We start from the raw sequence: 21,837 nt of genomic DNA on the forward strand, positions 1-21,837 counted from the left end.
ACATTACACTTTGGAAATCACAACAAATATTTCAGAAATGCTCCCTTGTAACGAAGAAATGCTCAACTCATCTCTGACCAAAGATTTCCATGGCGGCAAGAACTAAGCATGTCAGTCATCAGCAAGGGATTTGTTTGTCTACTCAATATGTAATCGTTTCAATAAATGCAGCGAAAATCCCGCAGGTTGACCAGGTCCTCCGGTCACAGCCTGTTGCGAAGACTTGCCTCTTCGAAAATTTAATCCTAGCCAGTTGCTGTCTGACTGTTCTGTATGCCTCGTTACGGATCGCCATTGATCCCGCTTTTTTGAAAGTGAATGTTACTTTCGTCCGGTTGAATTCGGAAGACACGATTAGCCCGTAAGCAAGAAAAAGCCACTTTAGAGTTCAGAAGCAAACTTGGAAAGTTTAGCTATAAAGCTATACTTCGTTTCCATGCGATGTATCTCAAGGTTCGCCTACTACTACGTGCAACATGGCGATAGAGAGTGGAAACGGGTCAGCCTTGACACGAAACGAAGAGAATTTAATGAGACATGAGGATTTTTGCTGCACGTGGCACTCAGCAACGTAGACTTGTCACGTTAGTCAAGTAGTACTAGAGTCAACCTTTAGTGAGAGAGTAGTTCGTACATTTACTGAATAAGATTTGAGAGAAACGAATTAGCGTCAACGATGGAAACTTCCCTTGTGGCTTAAAGCCGTAGTCGCAACAAAAATTCGCTCATCAATCATAATCATAATCATAGCTATAATCATAAACCAGTACGGTTGAAGTGAACGCAGAGGCCACCTCTGCGTTCACTTCAACCGTACTGGTTTATGATTATAGCACAGAGCCTTCAAATTGCAGTTCGTTATCTTTATGGCATATGCAATCAGGGCTATAAGGGAAATTTAAGCAAACGCCATAGGCATGAGGTAACGTTTTCCCTTTTTCCCACCTGTTTTTGTTTTCTTTATTCATTCTGGTGATAACACTCACCCAGTCCCCTTACTGACGTTAGCCGAGTAAGCGCCGTTCTCGGAGGCCCCCCCCTCCCCTTTTTTTTTTCGCTGACATCGACGTCCTGCACTGCAGCTTTCCATCTCGTCACTGAGTTATCACCCACTCACCACTCCGGGCGCTCAAAACGTCCAGCCAGACACGTGCGCTTGAAATCAAATTACGCGCACGTCTTGGCATTGCGGGGCCTACCCGAGGAGAGAAAAGTGGGCGGGGAATATGAACGACGCCGCAGCGACGATTTGGACTGTCAGGGAGTGACAGCACACAGACTCCCCAGTGAGAAAGGCCTTGCGCCGGAGTAGGTGGTTTTTAATCACGCCCGTCAAGAAGAAAGCTTGAACAGCCTAAAAAATACAACCGCTGGTTGGGCATGGCTCTTGCACAGGCCTTTTTATGGGGTTTTTCACGCCATGGGTGAAGCTGCAGTTTAGAAAATTATTCTTGTGTCGTGTAGCCTTGAATTTGTCTTGGTTTTGCCGCCATTCTATTATTACATATCGTTGAAAAGAACACGAGCGCCATTTTGCAGTGGTAAAGTAGCTGTAAACATGAGATAACACCAATGTTCTGGCTTGTCAAGTGCATTTCTTATCAAAGGTTTATCTTACATCAAGCTGAAGCAGGGCGAGTTCACATGTAAAGAGAAACCATATCGCAAAGGCTAAACTGCATATTGATTGCACTGCGCAATCAGAAGCGTCATTAGAAAAAAAAGTAATCGCAACCTTGGTTAGTTTGTGAGCACGGACCATACGACGAACTCCTATGCACGTTTTAAGGCCACTGGAACTATTATATATTGCCAGGGGGCGCTCGGAGCGAAATACGTTGAAGTGGCGCTCGGAGAAAAAGACGAAGTGAATCGGCTCCGGACTCGCAGGACGTACCTAAAGCTTGGACCGTGTAATTCCACCTGCACCGGCTCTGTTAACCTAGCCCCAGTCGCTAATACCGTGACAATATGCAGGCACATGCATAATACCGAGAGCTCAATCGATACTATTGGAGCAAGCCTAATTACGATGTGTTTATTGTTTTGATAGCTATGTACTTCCCTCCCTTTCTTGGCCTTTAGCGCGCCTCTTTCTTCCTAAACCAGCTACACTAATGTACTGGTTTTCCGAACAAATTACAAGCCCTTGTGATCCTTTACACAAATTATGTTTTAATGTCCGTTATAGTGCAAGCAATGGTGCTCATTATAGCATTGTCCTAGACCAGTGTACAAAGTGAGACCTACGCTAAAGCTAACGTCTATCTCTCTATCATATTTGTCAGCTTGACGCGAATGGCTGAGGACGCAATCAGTGAGATACATCTGACCCGAGCAGGGGATCCAGGTGTCAGCGAAAACAGGGTGAACAATAGATGGCGTCCTAACGACCCCGCAAGCAAGCTCCTACTGAAACTTTCGTGAGCCTTGCTGTATATTAATGGTACACGGAAAGCCATCTAAGTAAATAGGGGATGTCATATCGTTGCCAGTGTGGAACTTGAAAATTCATGTCGTCCGTATTGCTGCGCTGTTACAAGCACCATTTAAAACGTATCCATGCTACAGCAGTATGCGCAGGAAGACATCCTTCGTGCTTAGCAATGTTGCACAGCCAAGCGATGGCTCTTTTGTAGAAGCTCCTGTTTTTGATAACAATGTTTTAGAAGTTCCTCATGCATTGAGTGCTGCTAATTGTATATATTTTTACTAACTGAATCTAAGAGTTACGAACTCCCTCAGTTACGAACTAGACGTCAGCCAGCAATAGGTAGATATGACAACATGGCATATATATGTTAAAAAAATAGGGAAATCCCCAATCTTTCATGTCGTTTTTCTTCTGTTTCCCCATACTAACCCTGTATTCCCCAGAAAAAGTCCATACCACATAGATAATGCCATGCGGAGTCTCTATGAATTAACACTTTGTCGCATCGGCTACGTATAAGAAGCATAAAGATAGCTTGGGAAATTTTAAGAAGGTTCATGTCGAAAGCATAACTGAGGTTAGGTTTTTCAATGCACGTTTTTGTAATGTGGCTGCGAAAGAAGACGGCTGGAGAAAATAACGCTAACAACTTCACTAAATCGATATGCAGTGCAGCGGACTGCTATTTTAACGGGACTCTGTACTAAGTAGATTATATGCAAATGCGAGTGTATCGCTTGAAAGTCTTGCAGCTGTTCCAGCCTCTTTAAACTGAACGGTTCACTCCCCTAAAGTTCACAGGATTTGAAAAGTTTCCAGTATCATTTGTTTTTATTTTGCACACACGGGTAAAAGCTCCGCCCCAAGATCTAAACTCAGGCGGAATTGACATCTCTGCGCTAAAAAGTTGAGGATCGACGACTTCGCAGACAGGCGTGCATCAAATGGCCTTCCAAAGAGTGCCGAAATGCGCCACTCATATCCATATTTTGAGTATATGTTTAAGCACAAGATAAGGAGCAAAGGCATCGAAGACATAATATCAGAAACGCGAGAAAAATGTAAAGATCACTTTCGATTGCGAAGTAGAAGCTGTCGAAAAAAGCCTGAATAAACTTACCACTTCTGGTTTGGTCAGTAGGGTTTGCTCTGATAATTTGCTGCACTCTAAAAATTTGTTGTCAGAATTGTCAAGCGGTCGTGGCGAAGCTGATGGAATATATGCTGTCAGGTTTGAAGCACTTCAAATCCACTGGTCAGGAAAAAGACTCAGTAACGTTTAGAAGGACATCCGTCGTTTTAGCTGGCGTCTCTGAGCGGTTGACGAAGAGTGAAGAAGCCCGTCCATCACTAATTACCCGAACCAAGCTCCATTACGTCACTGACTCTACGGTTGCACTCTCGGGAAAACCAACGCATTGAGGCAGGCATGCTGCTATTGCCTCACTTAAGTGGCTCGTATTGCACGCCTTTTATTTGGAGAAGAAGCGGTCAGAACGCCGCCACTTCTCACGTGCCTCTGCGCCCTCCCCCTTCCCTCTCCCCGCCCCGCAACATTAGTGATGTCACCAGGGCATATGACGTCAAATTCGCCACTTAGTTGCTTACTCGGGACGTCAAATGGCCTGCTTGAGTTTTGAGACACGCACGAAGCGACTTTCCATATGGAACGGATTTGAGGGGGTGGAAGTTGTCGCAATGGCCATATATCGTTTCTCGCGGAAGTTGTTTCGCCTGTGTGGATGGTATCGCGAAAGCGAGTATCAACGCCCGGTTCAACGAGAACGCCGCGGCTTGTCCTAAACATGTCACGGTGCTCGCACCTAAGCATGCGCCAAGCTGCTATTTTTACTTTTCTGCAGCTGTTATTCACGGTATCCGTCAAAATCACGTGCACGAGACAGACAGACTAGGGCGGAAGTTTCGGAATTTTAGCCGAAAGTGAGCGGAATATTCTGCTAGCTCCAGAGAAGTATGTCTATAGGGACATTGCAAAATATGTTGGCATTACTTCCTGTTCAGTCCGCTCTTTCTCGTGACTACATTTTGGGAATGGCTGCTCATGTGTTGGTTGCGAAGGTTATAAGAAAACCATAAAAATCATTGCCATTGAACAAGTAACACTAAAAAACCAAAAAGAAAAGACGCGAGGTCAATCAGGCAGTGATCCAGTCAGCTTCATTAAGCCACTTACGACTACAGGCGAAAGATATTAGTTATGCGCACCAAATCACCCCAAGATAACTTTGGTACACTTGGTTGCGAGGCAGAGCTATATAGAACAGCAGCAAAGCTCAACCAAAAATAAAAAGACATGGCTGAAGAAGTATTAAGGAATGCAAGGAATGAAAAATAGCGTGAGTATAAGGCGTGATGAGACGAGAAGGGATGTAAAATTAACGAAGGTTTGAAAAAAAAAAAACTGTGTATACTAGCTTGGTGAAAACGACTGAAGGCTATTCGAAATAGCCCTGCAAGAAATGTTTACTTGTTCAAACCTTGAATAATAGGCAAGGGTTTGAAACAGTAACCATGCTTTCTAATTTATTACTTTGAGTAAAAATATGTTTAAACCAAATTTGTAGATCGTCTTCATAAACGCTTTTTTGAAATATTTGCACCCAATACAGTTTAGGTAAAGGTTGTCTTCTTTTAGCTTTAAACAATATTTCTTCCAATAAAAAGGTTTCCGCCTTAGAGCGGTGCCACGTCAAAGTCCAAGAGTGCGTGTTAGAGAACAAAATCCGTTTTTTATCTGGGGTGCTTTCAACTATGAGCAGTTTGTGCACTGGGTGAAAGACATGATCCATGGGCTGCTTAGCTGATGGCTTTCTTTGATGAACGGATAATATAAGTGCGCAAATTGTACTTTGAGGCAAATATAGCAGCCAGGTGTTGTTCTAGACAATTCAATACTATTTATGTTGATACTTAGTCCTGAAGGCCGTAGCTGAATATAATAATTGGTTCATAGGAAGGGAAAGGCGCAGTATCTGTCACACTTGCTATGTGGACACCTGAACAAGGGAAGGGATGAAGGTGGGAGTGAAAGTGGAAAGAGAGAAAGGGGAGCCGTAGTGGAGGGCTACGGAGTAATTTCGACCACCTGGGGATCTTTAACGTGCGCTGACATCGCACAGCACACGGACGCCACTTCGTTTCGCCTCCATAGCTGAATATAGTAATTTGTTTTTATGTAATATATAACCTTAGAGAACAATATATATGCAGCAGACAAGGTTATGAAATTTTCAGAGTCCTCCGCTGGTTTGACTGGGCTAGAAAAAACTGTTTATATGAGCTTATAATAAATGTATATACGACACCTCGTATATAGGTTGGTGATTCTTGTGAGAATGAGAGGTTTAAGTGCAAGTATTTTTGTGGATTCCTGTATACGTACGAAGTAATGAAGTGCGACCACGAGGTGGCTGTTCTGCTGGTGTTTAAACGAGCATGATAGGATCTGCTACCACCCCGCTTCAAAGGGGACGCTCTTATATTCCATCCATGCATTCAACGCTATGAACCAATTACGGTCTACACGTGTCTTCCTATATCTTGGCACTTTGCGTGCAACGTACGGCATTTTTGATGTTTGTTTTTGTTGGGTACACATTTTAGCCTAGAGGGGTTTTGTTTTATTCATTTTCCGCGTTTTGCTCGGGCTTATTTCATAGCATTTCTTCGACGGCTATATTTCCCACGTTTGTAGAAAAGTTGAACTTCACCTTTTCGACAACGGGCGCCAGGATCTGCGCAAACTGTTTTCCAAAAAAAAAAAAAAGAAAAAGAGAGACAGGAAATATTCTAGTGCAGAATTTAGAATATATTTACTTGACATGGAGGTTGCACTAATTAGCGCTGATTGTTTTAAATGCAGTAAACAAAATACTCGACTTTTATTTGTGCAGAATGGTAATGCTACTGCAGTGAGTATGCCCTCTTGCAGAAATTATTATTCCCTTTTTCTGTAACAAAATCTCCTGAATAAAAGTAGGGCTTATGACGTTATCAATGTTGGGTGACCCACAAGAAAATGATCAGTGGGTGCTACAAACTGAAGAAAAATTAACTGATCGGAAGGATTATGACGTCTTCAATATGATATCACCTCAGATCACTCACTAAGAGAGCGCCATTAAATTTGAAAACGCTAAGAACCCACAAAAATTTAGCAGTGGTTGGGCCGACCAGCGGACTCACTTACTAATCTAATACAATCAAAAATGACCAATACCGCTGCAAATTAAGGTCTCTTAGCGGCTAGATTTTGGTTTAATGTTTAGTCGCTATACCATAATTGGTAAGCTGTATAACCATTTGAACAACGCGAAACCGAATCTACTTGGAAAATAGATTGTAAAAGGTCGTCTACGTACGGTACCTTTCGCAATTGTCCAGACAGGCTACAGTGGTAAGGGATTGTAGCTGAATTACAGTGCCTGCGCATCATCGGAGGGAAGATAGAAGTTATTCGCAGGTTGGGAAAGCAATAAATATTCTCTGCAGGTGTTCAAACGCATACAAAAAATACTGTTGCTTTTACTTCGTTAAAGACTCAGTTAGGAATTATCCAGTTTTCTTTTCATCTACATACTCATATATTATCAGCCGTTAAAATGGCGGCTATTTTACTTAATTCATGTAATTCATAACTGCGTCTGGGAGTAAACGATATATATCTGCTTTATGCAACTAGTCTGGCATCAACGTAAAAATGTAAACCTCAGTGGAGAACATCAGTTGCAATATTGCGAAGCAAAGCTTTGGCACGAATTTTGTAAATTTGTCTTTCCGGAAAGGAGATATCATTTATCACCAAAAACTCTGAAAATGCAGTAAAAGGTGAAACATTGAGTGTTTTATTACCTGCGCCCTACTTGATGTTTCATAGAAAACTGCCTTAATAATTGTTGGCGGCTACAGATCCGAGATAATTGCATCTGTGACCATTTCCAGCTATGAGTGCATCCCTGGTCACTTCCTTGCGTAACGTTGCTAAGGAAACGCTAATTGCAAATCATCATCATCATCATCATCATCATCATCATCATCATCATCATCATCATCATCATCATCAGCCTGATTATACCCACTGCAGGGCGAAGGCCTCTCCCATATTTCTCCACTTAAACCGGTTCTGTGCTAGCTGCATCCACTTGACCCCTGCGAACTTCTTAATCTCATCCGCCCACCTAACTTTCTGCCGCCCCCTGCTACGCTTTCCTTCCCTTGGAATCCAGTTTGTTACCCTCAGCGACCATCGGTTATCCTTTCTTCGCCCTACATGTCCTGCCCACGTCCATTTCTTCTTCTTAATTTCTACTAGAATGTGGGTAACTTGAGTTATTTCTCTGACCCACTCTGCACGCTTTCTATCTCTTAATGTTACCCCTACCATTTTTCGTTCCATAGCCCTCTCGGTTGTCCTCAACTTAAGTAGAACTCTCTTGGTTAGCTTCCACGTTTCAGCCCCATAGGTGAGTACAGGCAAGATGCAACTGTTGTATACTTTCCTCTTGAGCGATACCGGTAAGCTGCTAGTCATAATCTGCGAGTGCTTGCCAAATGCGCTCCATCCCAATCTTATTCTTCTTGTTATTTCCTTTTCGTGGTCCGGATCTGCGGTTACTACCTGTCCTAAGTAGACATATTCGCCTACTACTTCCAGTATTTCGCTACCTAATCTAAACTGCTGTTCCTTCCCGAGGCTGTTGAACATTACCTTAGTCTTCTGCATATTGATTTCAAGCCTACCTTTCTACTTTTCCTGTCTAGGTCATCAATCATTATTTGCAGTTCATCCCCCGAGTTGCTTAGCAAGGCAATGTCATCAGCAAAGCGCAGTTTACTGAGGTATTCTCCATCTACCCTTATCCCTAACTTCTCCCATTCCAAGTCTCTGAATACTTCCTCTAAACAAGCTGTGAATAGTACTGGGGAGATTGTGTCTCCTTGCCTAACACCTTTCTTTATGGGAATTTTGTTACTTTCTTTATGCAGAACTATGGTTGCTCTGCAGCCACTATATATAACTTCCAGCACTTTCACGTACGGCTCGTCTACCCCCTGTACGCTTTAATATGATTTTTCATATGCTGTGTAAGAAATATTGATTGTTGGGTCATACGAACAGCGAATGAGTTCGAAAACGCCACTTTTAGTCGAGGGAAAAAAGAGAATGACACAAACAGTGGAAACCTAAGCAATGCGAAACATCGTTTGCATTACCAAAAAGTATAATGACTAAAAATGTTGAAACTATATATTATATACAAAAATGCAGAAATAAATGGCAATAATAAGGCCACAAGAACTCACTTTTGTATTAACATTTTACGTGGGCTGAAATTAAGGGAAATATTATCCACCCTTTATAGGGTACTGCGTATTTTTGTAAAAGAAGCCGGCTTACTTTCAAAGCAATAAAATGTGGAACTTAAGGACGCAACAATTGGTTGCGCCTACTTGTTTTTGTGCATGTTTTTCAAAAACTTGTAATCAAAGATGCCTTGACTCCGCCATGAACAAGAACCAGCATCTACCGCATATAGGCGACATTGAAAAATTTGATCATATACTCAGGTTAGACGTGGACGGAAAGGACGCATGATTATTAGCGCCTTATTTAGATTACTTAGAGCCTAAAGCTGTGCAAGCAGACATTTCGCCTCAGCGAAATAAGAGCAAAGAGATTTTCATTATTGTGAGGAGGCCGTATCAACAGCGCCTGCGTACTTTAATATTCTGATTGACTTAAAGGACATCAAATAGAAAAGGCTAACGTGATATCCCAAACCCGAGCAGCTCGATAACAGCACCTTATGTCAAGACCTAAAAAACACGACTGTAAACAAGCTAGTTCTTTGTGAATACGTCAGTTGCTAATATTGTTCAATTAATAAACTCAACCATTCTGGGAATTTAGGAAACATATCAATACGCAGAACTTCCATCATCTCAACGTTCCGTCCCAAACTTTTGCGCCGCTGGGCGTCTCATGGCCCACGACCTCGGGTGACGCTTGCCCAACGATAGACGCCACGCAACTGGATCCATCGCTTCTTATCTAAACAAGCAACCACTACGGAGAGTGCAAGCTTCCTGTAGGTTCGAAAGCGAAACCTTGCGACTATCCCCACAGCTCAGAAACTGGAGATAATTATTCGTGTCGCTCGTGGGAAACTGAGACACCGGCGGGAGAGTAGATCGCGAAATTAATGAGGCTGAAAATGCGGTCGAGGCGTATTCACCGCATCTGAAGCTAAAGGTTGCGGCGGATGAAATTGATATGTTGTTTGGAAGCAGTTTCACGAATAATTTCACTGTGTAGGACTTGAAGTTATTAACTCCACGGAGACAGGCATTCATCCCTGCAACAAATGTAGCACTAGTCGGGTTTAGGAGTCTTGTAAAGAGCTCAGCTTCGAATGAAGCGCATGGACACTTTTGTTATGCCTTGGAGATGGTAGCGGGTATGCAGAGGATGCGCTCCGAGTCTTGCACCCTTTCACAGCGCCTCGTTCCGATGAACGGGTTGAACGCTGTGTCATTAGATATGCATGCCGAGTAATCATGACATCCTTATCTTTCTTCGACTAGACTCAGTATTCCCACCAAATGTACCACCTTAGATGAATATGACCGCCTGTGTTAAAAGAAGGCATGCAAAATACTTGGGAATAATTTAAATCGAATTTGAATAGAATAGAAAGTTAAATGCCGTCGGATTCAAATAAATTGTTGCAGAAATAACAACGCAATGAGCTTCGAATAAAGGGATAGTTGGAATAGATCGGCAAATTAAGAAAAAATGCTATAGCAATTCCTACGCGAAAGCCCAACTGATCACCACAGTCTTTTTATTATGTTGATAAACCGAAGCATTCACAGCCCGTTTTGAAAGGAGGATACCTAAGTTCAATCATAGCCAGTTATAATGTTATTTGACTGTCGGGGATTGCCATTTGCATTGTGTTCCTTTTTGTTTGTACTGTTGACTATGTACTATGTACGATTGACTTGACCTACTTCTGTATGAGTCTGAAGAAGGCTTACAGTAATAATAATAAAAAAAAAAATGAATGCCGCGATATGAGTACAGAATTATTACTATTTGTACATTTGCCGCGCACTTGAAATATAGCTACATGTTACAGAGTAGCACAAGAGCTTAGAACTTCTAGAAATGTCAACAGGTAAATGAAAGAGTGGAATAAGAAGTGCGGCTTCTAAAAGGGCGATGAAAATGATGATGACAGAACAAATTCAGATGTGCAGTTTTCGTTTACTTGAAGTGAAAAGGAAGTGGCTGACTGGGAACGCAGCTCACAGCATTGGACAATATACGTAGGTAAAAAAACAAAACGTTATCGCTGGTGTTCTAGAAGGCCGTTGGAAGATGTTAGGCAGACGACACTGAGTCACCTCACTACGATAAGCGCTTAATCATAATGCGAAGTGGAAAGAATCGCTATTTGTTCAAATGCCTAACTAGTGAATATTGTGAATTGCGTGATCATAACGTAGCCCAGGCAAAATAACGCATAACAAAGAGACTGCACTTCGAAGTCACATTGTCTGCTGATCATGGGTATCATTTCATCCACATACGTCTATGTTTGATCGAATATTTGTCCACTGAGGGACTCACATTCACATACCCGTGCGTACGAATGGGCTTACATAAATAAATATTAGAGCGTCGTACCCGCCTTGCCGATATAAAATATAATCATAAAGAAATAAAATAGGCGATCCACAAGGTGTAAAAAAGAAACGTTCAGGAGAGGAGCAGCCAACCAATGCAGCACGTGAGCTAAACCAATTCACATACAAGAAGTTTATGCGAGAAAAATGGGATTGTTTTCGGATACACCGGAAAAGCAGCTGCAGCTTGAGTGCATGGAAAGTGGCTCCACTTTCTAAGGCCCGCGCATAAAAAGCAAAATGAACGTCAGCCTTGAATGCGTGGTTGCGCCACTCTTCGAAAATTACCATACTCTTCATGGCCACCGCATGGCGCACTTCGCGGCGACACAAGTATGCTGTCACCCTAGCGCCCTCTTGGAGGGGGTGGCTGCCATTTCAATGCAAATCCGAAGCAATAGCTTGGTGGCCCAGCACTGCGTTCGGAAGCGCTATTCCTTCGTACCGCTTTGCACCTGCGCATAACGTGCTCGAAAACAGCTTGCACAGCCCAGAGTGTAGAAAAAAAATCCACACAAATGAATAATCAATACATTTACGGGGAAAAAAAGAGGAGTCTGTTTGCAGCTCGGGCCTTGTGGTATAGAACGGGTAGAGGGATGCGCGTGTGGTAAAAGAAAAGGCGCAGCCAGCGCAGACTCAAAACATGGCGTCGGCGACCCGTCTGTTTGAGCACAGGCGGAGGGCGGAAAGCACCTGAGGTCCCGCTAAAGACAATCAAATCGAGTACTGGACGTAAACAATGGAAGACAAAAGAAGTCCAAATGAGCCTATGCGAGGTATCCGCCACTCTGCTTTCGATCGGCTTCTGTTGTCAACGCCATGTGCGAAGGAGGACACAAAGGGGCAATGCAGGTCCCGCAGGCAATCAATTACTTGACACTGCCGGATGTGGAGCATCATATATCCGGCCCTTTGTTGCGGTCGCCATGTCGCTTATATAGATGACATAGCTGAAAAGAACAAACGGCGACGGAACCAAACAAGGGCGGTGTCTTTGAGATCTGAACTCCCCTGGCATTTGTTCCCATACACAACGTGTAAAGTAATATATTGTGGATCAAATCAGAATTATTATTTGACGCAAATATGCACTTCAGGTGAGTAGCTTAAAAGAGCTTCTGATTAGCGCAAGCTGTTACCGAGATTTCTACTCAGTAAGTGAAAAAAATTGGACCACGAGAAAATATACACCTGAAGAACTTATGCAGCGCATAGAGTTCTTAACGTAGTGAAATGGCTGTTTTCAAGCCTTCCGGGAGCGTCCAAGACGATAGCTCACTTGATTATTACGTGGTAAACATACGTTTTCTTGCTGATCAAAGAACCTAATTTCTGCCAGTCTTTGAATGCCAGTGATAATGAAAGGTTTTGTGCAGCGAGTTATCCAGGCAAGGAGTGTAATTTCTTCTATTTGTAACTTATGGAACAGCAACTACAAATTTTTGGCGGTGCTTCCAGAAAACGAGCTTTAACAGCTTTGCAGTGACTGCTCTCCGAGCTTGAAAACAAGCGGCACGTTTGAGCATTTTGTTTTTCTACTCACCAATAGTGTCCACCTTGTGTTAAATCAAAAGCGTTCTAGGGGAAAGTTCAAGTTTGGGTATTTTTATACACGGCGACATTTTGCGTAAGGGACGCTATTTTCGCACTGAGCAGCTAGAAGCGCAAGAAATTTTAAAAGCATCAGAGGAATTATTCGGCTAATTAACATCAGTGCGTCAAAGTTCGTATTTTTTATAAAGTACTATAAATGTCACTGTACCACACGAAATCATCGAAATCAACTTTCAAGTGTAATAGAATTTGAATGCCGATGTATTGATTGTGAATTGGAATATAAGTATTGAGCTCCATTAAGTAGGCAGCTTTATACCTACATGCTGTATATTCAGGTTCTCGCTAGTAGAATTAGAATAGCGTTTTCGATCAGTCAAATAAACAAGCTGATGTTCATAAAGGCTACTTGAAAATAGACCACATACACATTCTCAATCAGGTAATATATAAAAAGAATATAACGAAATCATTCATATGTCCATTAAATTCGGAGGCAGCATTGACTAAAATTTGAGCAGTCATGCAGGCATTACGAAGTCAAGATATCTGGGACCGATGTGTGAAAATTGAAGATACCTACAACGATGTCATTGCCATGCTGGTCCTTGGTAATGAAACTGTAAATCCCGATAAGACAAGGCGTCAGGCCGAGAGGCATAATCTTTGCAATGATATTTACCCAGTGTGTAAACGTAGTGTTCATGAGACCTGAAAAGGGAAGTGTTGCTCATAAGAATTAGGAATACCGTAGCAATTTTTATTCAATGATGATGTAGATTGGCTACATAACTCGGGGAATAATTCGAAAAGTATAATCAACGACATATCCAAAATAGAAAAGTGGTTGATAACCATACCGCAAACTAGAAAGATAATTGTGTTATTGTTAACGATGTTAATGTTGAAAATAACCTTCCTAGGCGACTGAATATATGACAAGCATAGTAAGCGCTGGCAGCGTGCACGACCACGTCTCCTTTTAGGGCCGGTAGTAACAGTGGACCCGGACCACAAGTTTGAAATAACTAGAATGATAAAAATGGGGTGCAACGCATTTAATGGCTACTTTCAGATGGCGAACGGCAGTTTTAAAGTCTCTCTTATTAGGAACGTTTATGACAGCTGCACCTTTCACATTTTGTGGGCTCAGGTTTTCAGCAGTAAATATAAGACAGGTAAAAAATATGACTGGTAACGAATAGGCTACGCCTAAATTGCTCTTATTTTTGGATTTGTTTTCTTGCCGTCCTGTCATACAGTTTCCTGCCTATAGCTTCTGCTAACGAGGACAAGGCCAGTCAATATACAAAAAGGGTAAACAAATCGCTTTAACTCGCAATACACATTAAAATTTTGCATTTTGTAGCAGGTGTATTCAGAGCTTATTGTTGCACCAATTTCACTGCGCTTCTTTATTTGCACTATGATTTTAGTTTTAGTGTGGGTACCTGTAATATGTAATCAGCGAACCCCCCCCCCCCCCCCCCCCCCTTGGTGCAGTGTCGAAAATGGTCTTTAGGTAAGGGAATAAAAATGAATCACCGTTACAAAGCGCGTTAAAAAGCGCCACATCCCCATGCATGCAATTTAGATTAACGCCAGCAATTAAGGTGGCCGTGTATAGCGTAATGTCAGTGAACACTGAAACGTGTCAAGTGATGGACATTATTTAGAGCGCACTACGGCATCTCTCACAGCCTTAGCTGCTTTGAGGCGCCTACTTATGACGCCGCTAACGTGTAAATTTACGGCAGAAGTCTCCACAAAAATAGAAAATGTGGTTATGAAAAACTCTCACAGCGGCTTTTAATTTTAGTGGGGTACATTAAAATCCGAAGCCAGCGTTTGTGGCGATATTTTGTTTTTTGTCTAGTCCTACTTGACCTCCAATAAAAATAGCATAAAATCATTAAGGGCTGCGAATTGATTTGCATCCCACGGCTGAGGGAACAGAGCAGATTCACCGGTCACTGAAGCAGAGGACGCTATTTTCGCAGGAGAACAACTGATATCTTTACCTACCAGCGCCTAGCATTGGGCTTTGCATATCCCCACCGTGACCGAATATTGCCCGCACTCAATGAATATAGAATGTAGCGTGATCTCAGTGACTCATAAGGCGGGTTATGCGATAGCAATAGATAACAGCTCGCCAACTCTCAGATCTTCAATTATACTTAGATAGCGTACATTGCCTACGTGCCATTGAACACCGGGAACGAACCGAAGCCGAAGTGAAAATGAATGTACCACGGCCCCTAATTATTATTCTTCTTAACATATATACGCATATAATCTGCCCCATTTTGTAACAGTAGTTTAGGCCGCTATCCCAATGCAGCCTTAATATCCTGACGGATGCCAAAGGGCAAAAAGTAGTACATTTGCCCCACATATATATAGCTGCGTGATATTAGGAGACAGATGGATTAAAGGAGAACAAGAACTGTGAAATTTATGGCAACGAGACGAAACTATACCGGGCGAGCGATGATTAAGGAGCTGAATGTAAAAAAAAACGTCAGAAAAATGAAATCGCTCATTACACAGCCTGCGCAAAAAGATCGTGTTCAGTATATTGCAAAACGTATTTCCAAGGAAATTAGCCACCAGTGGCTGAAAGTAAAAAGACCTTTCCTGCTATCCGTATACCTTACCTTCCTTATATGGAACATGTCGACGCGGTTGAAGTGGCGACAACAAGGAGTATTCTAATGGATAAAATAAATCAGGCTTTGAATGTTCCAAGGAAGCTCGTGCTCAAAGGAAACTAAGAATGCAGCAATACCTTGACAAAGAAAATAATTCCTTTTTCTTGAAATCAGTACCACTGTCTAACTCAACACAATTTCAAACTTTCCAGAATGCTTAGCGATGAAGCAGCCGTTCTACTAAATAACCAACTGCGGATTTGTAATCCACATATCTTGCAAGAGGAGTCGGTTTGCCTCTGCCACTAAATAAATGACCGGCTCATTTGCAAATGATACAGTTTTATTGCGTTCTTTCTGCTCAGTTATTACTGATGTTTTCAAGAGCGCCGCGTGAGTTCTGCTTGGATTGTTCCAAGCGGATCTGTGAAACGAATTAAGGGAAACTGAAAAGAATAAAATACCTAGCGATGGCTGGTTAGTGCTTACATCATAATGCGAATAAGTCGAGAACATTATGAGATTGCTACTAAAATTGACTTCAGTCAGTCAAACATATGTAGTCAGTGCAAACCCGTGTAGCGGGTACTCGAGCGGAAGCGTTGCTTCTTTTGCTGCTTTCTTATCAGTGGGATTATTAGAGGCATCAGCATGGCATTGTGAAGGTTGCTCATTCGTTCGATTGAACTTCAAAGCGAAGCGGCTCTATGATATTTTCTGCATTCTTTCGTTACTTAAGCATTGATAAAAGTGTTTTTTTATTGCACAGGTTAATGGATTCTGCCCACAAAATTAAGAATATCTTTCAAGAACAATTGCGAATCCTCGTAGCTGTAAAGAAATTTAAGAGAATATGAGCTTATGCGCCCAGAACGACACGACGAAGCAGGCTCGAGGAGGCGGAATGGTCTTCGGGACACCAAGAGAAGGTCTGTCCGCAAACAACAGTCTCTATATAGCGTCTGTCGATGAGTCAAACATGGATTTGCGTAGACACGCCTGTGGAAGACTGGGGAATCATCGCGTCTGATGAAAGCGTTTCGTGCAGTGCCAATCAGTGCTTTGCAAGACATAAGTATTGATGTTGGGGTGACCATGTGTTTTTGTTCACAGAGTAGATACCGCTCTTTTCACGGCAGGTGCGGTATATACATTAAGAAAAAAAAAACACCTGAGGTTTTGCTTACTTCATGGTTTACTTACACGACCGGAAGTGCTCGTAAGCATTTGCTATAGCATTTATCTCCTTTTTTTTCGCTGTTTTGGCAACGAGCTGCACCATAGGTAACTGAAGGAAACAGAATATTAGCTACATACAATGGCCGGCAGAACGAAAAAATCTGCGTTCCCATATAAACAAAGAAAAAAGGCACTAAGTGGCGGCCGAGAAGATATGTCTTGTCTATAGCAGGATATTACAAGAAATACAGCCGTCGTGAACTACCTGCAATGGTATGTGGCGTGTATATTACTCGGCTGAAAAGAGGACAGAAACACTTTTTATATTTGACTTTTCCTAAGCAACCTGGGATATTGAAATTCTTGAGATCGCAATTTCATCAGATGCCTACCTTTTTGGGTGACCAGAAGCACTGAAACAGCCGTCTACTTTCTGTGGTGGATGAATTGTTTGTGGCAGTTATTTGAGACTTGAGTATAGCATCCGACTATATTCGACGTTTATCGAAAAGCTGTTCTCATGGAGCGAAAGAAATAAAGCTCCGGTTGCAAGCTATCCGCTGAGTACATAGCTTGAAAAACAACTTGCGTTCATATGTGTTGAAGGAAAAGTCTAAATCTTCAAAACTGACCCAAAAACGGCAATTATTATTGCAACCGTTTTTTTTTTCCTCCCAAATATCTTTGCGCTGTGCTGTATAATCACTTCTTCATCTATCTTATGCTGTTAAATAAATTTATAAGGAGCACCATCATTTCGCTTAACATAACGCTGGATACATTAGACTGCAATCAAACCTCTGTTGGATTGTAACTCTTCGCAATGCCTGATAATGGGCTTGGTTTGGTTTATGGGGTATGACGTCCCAGAGTAATTTAGTCTATGAGAGATACCGCTGCGGAGGGCATTGGAAATTTCGACGACGTTAGGTTCTTTAAACTTACATCGCACAGCACATAGGAGCCTTGCATTTCGCTTCCACCGAAGAGCGGCAGCCGTTGCCGGAATTCGATCCAGCATCTTTGGGCACAGTATTCGAGCGCTCTAAACACTGCGAGAATCTTACAGGTATAGTTGCGCCATAAAAAGAAGATTTAGAGGGTACCCCTGACATCGGAATGCTTTTGGCGCAAGACAGACAAAATTAGTCGAACTCCTCTAAAGAGGAAAATGGCGTTTTTCGTATTCTAAACCGATATGGCTATTAATATTTGTAAGCAACAATTCTCAATTGATCCCTAGACATCTAAACGTATTAGTTGAAAGTCAGTTATCGCAAAATAAGTCAAGCAACAGACCAGTTATTCATCGATGGTTTGTGTTTCTTCTCAATCAGCATTGGCAAAATTATCCAACATAAGCGCTGTACAATGATTTGTGTTTCTTCTCATTCAGCATTGGCAAAATTGTCCAACATAAGCACTGTACATACTTCAAAAAAAACTTTTTTTTATTGGCTGGCTGCCTTCAAAAACCTGGTGTAATAAATTTTGTCTTTGTGACGAGGCATTAAGACATCCTGTTGCCGCGAATAGTGGGCACATGCATACGAAGCATTCTATGTTTGATAAGCATAGAATTTCCTATTATGTTTCAAATAAATAAAGAACCGTGCAAGAAATAAAATGCTTTTCATTACTGCACAAAGCGACTGGATCAAATGCTGCCTGGGCATCGCAGCCATTAACCTCGCAACGGAAAGCACAGCAGCCCGCCAGGGTATGCGTAATGCGCACGTAGTGCTCCCCAAATATCCTGCGCCGTGTAAGGCGGAACCTGGTCTCAAGGTGACAGACGTGGGCCCTACTTTTTGATAAGCCCAAATCAGCGATCGTCTTCAACGCATCGCGCTTTCACGATAGCGCTTAGTTTCTAATTCATCTTCAATTCTAACCCTCTATCCACAAGAGCTCAGTTTGTTCCATGGTCATTTTGCATTGATACTTTCTTTTTGTGCATTTAGACTGTTTTTTTTTATATTTGGATAAAGATACACTTCGCAGTGTCAGCACTACAGTGTTCCTTTTCTTTTCCCCAATAGTGCACCATGAAAGGGGGAGCAAAGTTAGTGCGTCAAATGCAAGCATGCAGGTTCACATGCTCGGTATAAAAGCTTTGTGATGAGCGTCTATTTCGTTTCCCCTTGACACTGTTCCAGTCTCTCTCCACGACCAAAGCTGCGCTCTGATTAGGTTTTCGGACGTTGCGCCAGAGGGGAAGTTGTGCCAGCTTTCAGGGTCGTGTCCCACCGTGGGTCAATCGCGCCATTGTTTGCTGTCCCGATGGCCGGCTATTTACTCTCCTGGAACCCCACGACTGCAGGAAGCTCTGCCGAATGCCTTTCCGTGCTTTGCTGGAGCATTTCTAATCAAACACTGGAAAGGAGCACTGTTTTCTTCGTGCTAAAAGGCCGCCATTAGCTGCGTCACGTATCTGCATCATCACTGAATATCGACAGGCTCATGTCCGAAGATTGCATCGATCTGGTGCCTATTTTTTTTTTCGGTGCTTTACGCGCACTGTGGTTTAATATATATGTCGTTTATTGAGGTATATAAAAAATTTTCCTTGCGTTTAGAGATTAAAGTCGATTACAATTAAGCGCCAGAAACTATTGAGTGCTTTTAAACTACGTTGTTGCACGTTACCCCGAGACTAATGGTCTGCCATTTCTACACATAGCAGGTAATAAAATCTAAATTTGGTATCGCTGGCATAGCTGTTAGCCTATCGAGGGCAGAATACTAAGCAAGAGGCGACAGGCAAGTGTTGCTCTCTGCAGATGCGGTCCACGTTTTTTAAACTTGGTGTATACGCGGGCTTGCACTAGGTGTGCAAGTCCTAAACGCTTTAAAGGTCACAGTAATTGAGTCAAATACGCGATAGGCACCCGCCTTTAGAAACTATAGCTTTGCTTTTCCATGGGTGCATATATGCCCTGGTTTGGCACGGTACAACAGGACGAGCAATATGTTCCCCGCAGCCAGTCTATGTGCGATGTTTCTTTTTATTTTCATCTTTTTTTTACGTCCTTAAGGATGTAAAATGAGGTCTTGCCTACTGGGCGCATAGTGCACAGATTTGCTTTTACCTCTGCTCATGATAGTGATATCACTCAAGCGTGCTTACACTTCATTAAGGTTGCATATAATCTGTATCACTTGTATCACCTGTGAAAAGGGATCTATCTATCTGTCTATATCGCCTGCGCTGATAAATAGCGCCGATACCAATTTTCCTAAAGCTTAGGCAAAATACTATTATTTTTTGTTACTTTCTCAGTTTCTTGATATAAAGAACTCCTCTTATCACTTTTTAATAAAGACAGTAACACTGACGGTTTTTTGGCAGCTATATTCGTAACTAAGAGGCTGTTTTCGAGGAAAGAACAGATGTATTTGGTCTATTCAGCTTTGCAAATGTAAAACACTCTGCGCAGAAAGCTTGACACAGCAGGGGGCAAGCTGAACACCAAAAAATCTTAGACTTTTGTTTTGCACAGCTGTTCCTATAACATTCTTCCATGATGTGCAGTAACTCTGCAGCTTCATTATGTTTGCCCCAAGTGCATCGCAGCTCTTGGTTAACACGTCTTAGTTAGAATGCAGTCCTTAATTTAAAAAAAAAAATGAAAGAGCTGAATAAACTTCTGGTCAGACTGATTAGGGTGTACGGTATGCTTTTTAGGAGACAATTCACATCCTCCAATGAAAGGAATAATGGTATGCCGATTGTTAATGAAATTTATCGTCTTCTCATGAAGGAAATATAAATCCAGAACGTCGTGAAAAGTATGTTATGTTAATCTTATTTTTCAGTCTCGGTCGCATGTATAGATGACTCTTCTTATAATCCCCTTTTTATTTATGCGATTGGGTAGGCAAGAATTTTCTCTTTTTCAGCCGAGGTCGTGTTTTGAGCCAGACGTCGGCTTTGCAGAAAAACTACTGAGGGTAGACTTATTTTAACTGAAATACAGAGGAGAGTGAGAAGCGGTGACTTGCGTAAACAAAGTCGAATTCTAGATGTGCACATAATTTATCCCGAGGGCTGTGAGGCCCTCGTTAGGCTTTACTTGGGCGTTCAGGGCATGCTAATTCAAATTTCAGGGCAATTGTTTGCACAAAATTCTTCACGGGAAGGTGGCGTTCATTTCCAGAGTTTATGCTATTTTGTTCTTGCGTTAACCCTTCTAAAAGAATTGATAGCTGTATTGTATTGGATTCCTTATGTCCAAATATCGGAGTATTCCTTTGTATTCCTTAAAAAAACGAGTTCAAAAGAGAGGAGTAGCAATGAAAAACACGGAGACGGAAGCGAACCGCGGCTATCTTGTCTTGCTCTTGTTGCCCGATTCCATGAAGAAAATCTGAGAGGACATTTGTTTCTGCCTGTGGGACAACTCTTATTTATAATGCATGTTGCGATGAAAGTGCGATTTCAAGTCTAGTTATTTTTAAAGACAGTAGAGATAAACTGAAATAAGACCATTATGCTCAATATAAGATTTTGTTTCTAAAAAAAGCCTACCTGCACTGAAAACCGAGGTTATATTGTTGAGAAGAGGCCTGCAGGCGAATATATGCCTATTACAGCAGCAGTTCAATTTTCTAGAGCGAACGTGTGGCGATGGGAGGTTTTATTTTGAGGATTTATTTCGCACACGAAGGCTTGGCAAACATATCAACAATTTGCGGTAATTGCTGATCACGAAATAGGCCGGCTACCCTGATATCATTTTCAGCAACACCAGCATGAATCAAATAATAGAATATCGTACATTGAAAAACTGCCAAATTATATTTATTAAGTAAGTCTTAGCTACAAAAGCTACATTTAAAAAGCTCCAAAAAATCAAATCAATGAAATCCCCTCAATTTTATTTGAGTGATGTTTTGAAAATGCAGCTGTTCTTCTCTAAAATTCTCGTCATTTTTTCAAGACATCGTTTTTTTTTTTTTTTTTGCTGTTTACTTTCAGCCTCCACTTGCGCGAGAGGCACTGTGAAAAATATCCTCATATAAGGAAGAGATCGGCCAGCCTTCACTCTCTGAAAAGGCAGCCAGCCGAATGTTTACTACACGCTCCGCCAAATTAAATTATTGTCATCCCAGTGCACCCTATAGGAGTGTATACTAAATTACAAACTATAATAAGTGCCGATATTGTTGAGCAAAGAGAAACATCTGAAAGAATAGCTACCGTTCTAGTGTTGACAACAGTTTACGGCGTTTTACGACTGCGTGTTGAGACGCTGGGTAACTTTTGGGCTGGCATTCTCGATCTTGAATCTTTCCGAG

The 21,837-nt window shown here is 42.0% G+C and overlaps 1 protein-coding gene across 3 annotated transcripts in view; it reads right to left on the bottom strand.

Annotated features, from left to right (window-relative positions):
• LOC146193336 (uncharacterized) overlaps window positions 1-21,837 on the bottom strand; it is a 234,037-nt gene that overhangs the window by 128,354 nt on the left and 83,846 nt on the right. Inside the window, exon 1 of one of the 3 annotated variants that reach the window (XM_084602679.1) lies at window positions 3,555-3,881. The exons of the other annotated variants lie outside the window; for them this stretch is intronic. The gene's annotated coding sequence lies outside the window, so the exon portion shown is untranslated. Of the gene's footprint in view, window positions 1-3,554; window positions 3,882-21,837 lie in introns of those variants that run through there. 3 annotated transcript variants of the gene reach the window in all.

This window comes from Amblyomma maculatum, chromosome 4 (assembly GCF_055883805.1).
Source record: "Amblyomma maculatum isolate TAMU_Amacu chromosome 4, ASM5588380v1, whole genome shotgun sequence".
NCBI lineage: Eukaryota > Metazoa > Arthropoda > Arachnida > Ixodida > Ixodidae > Amblyomma > Amblyomma maculatum.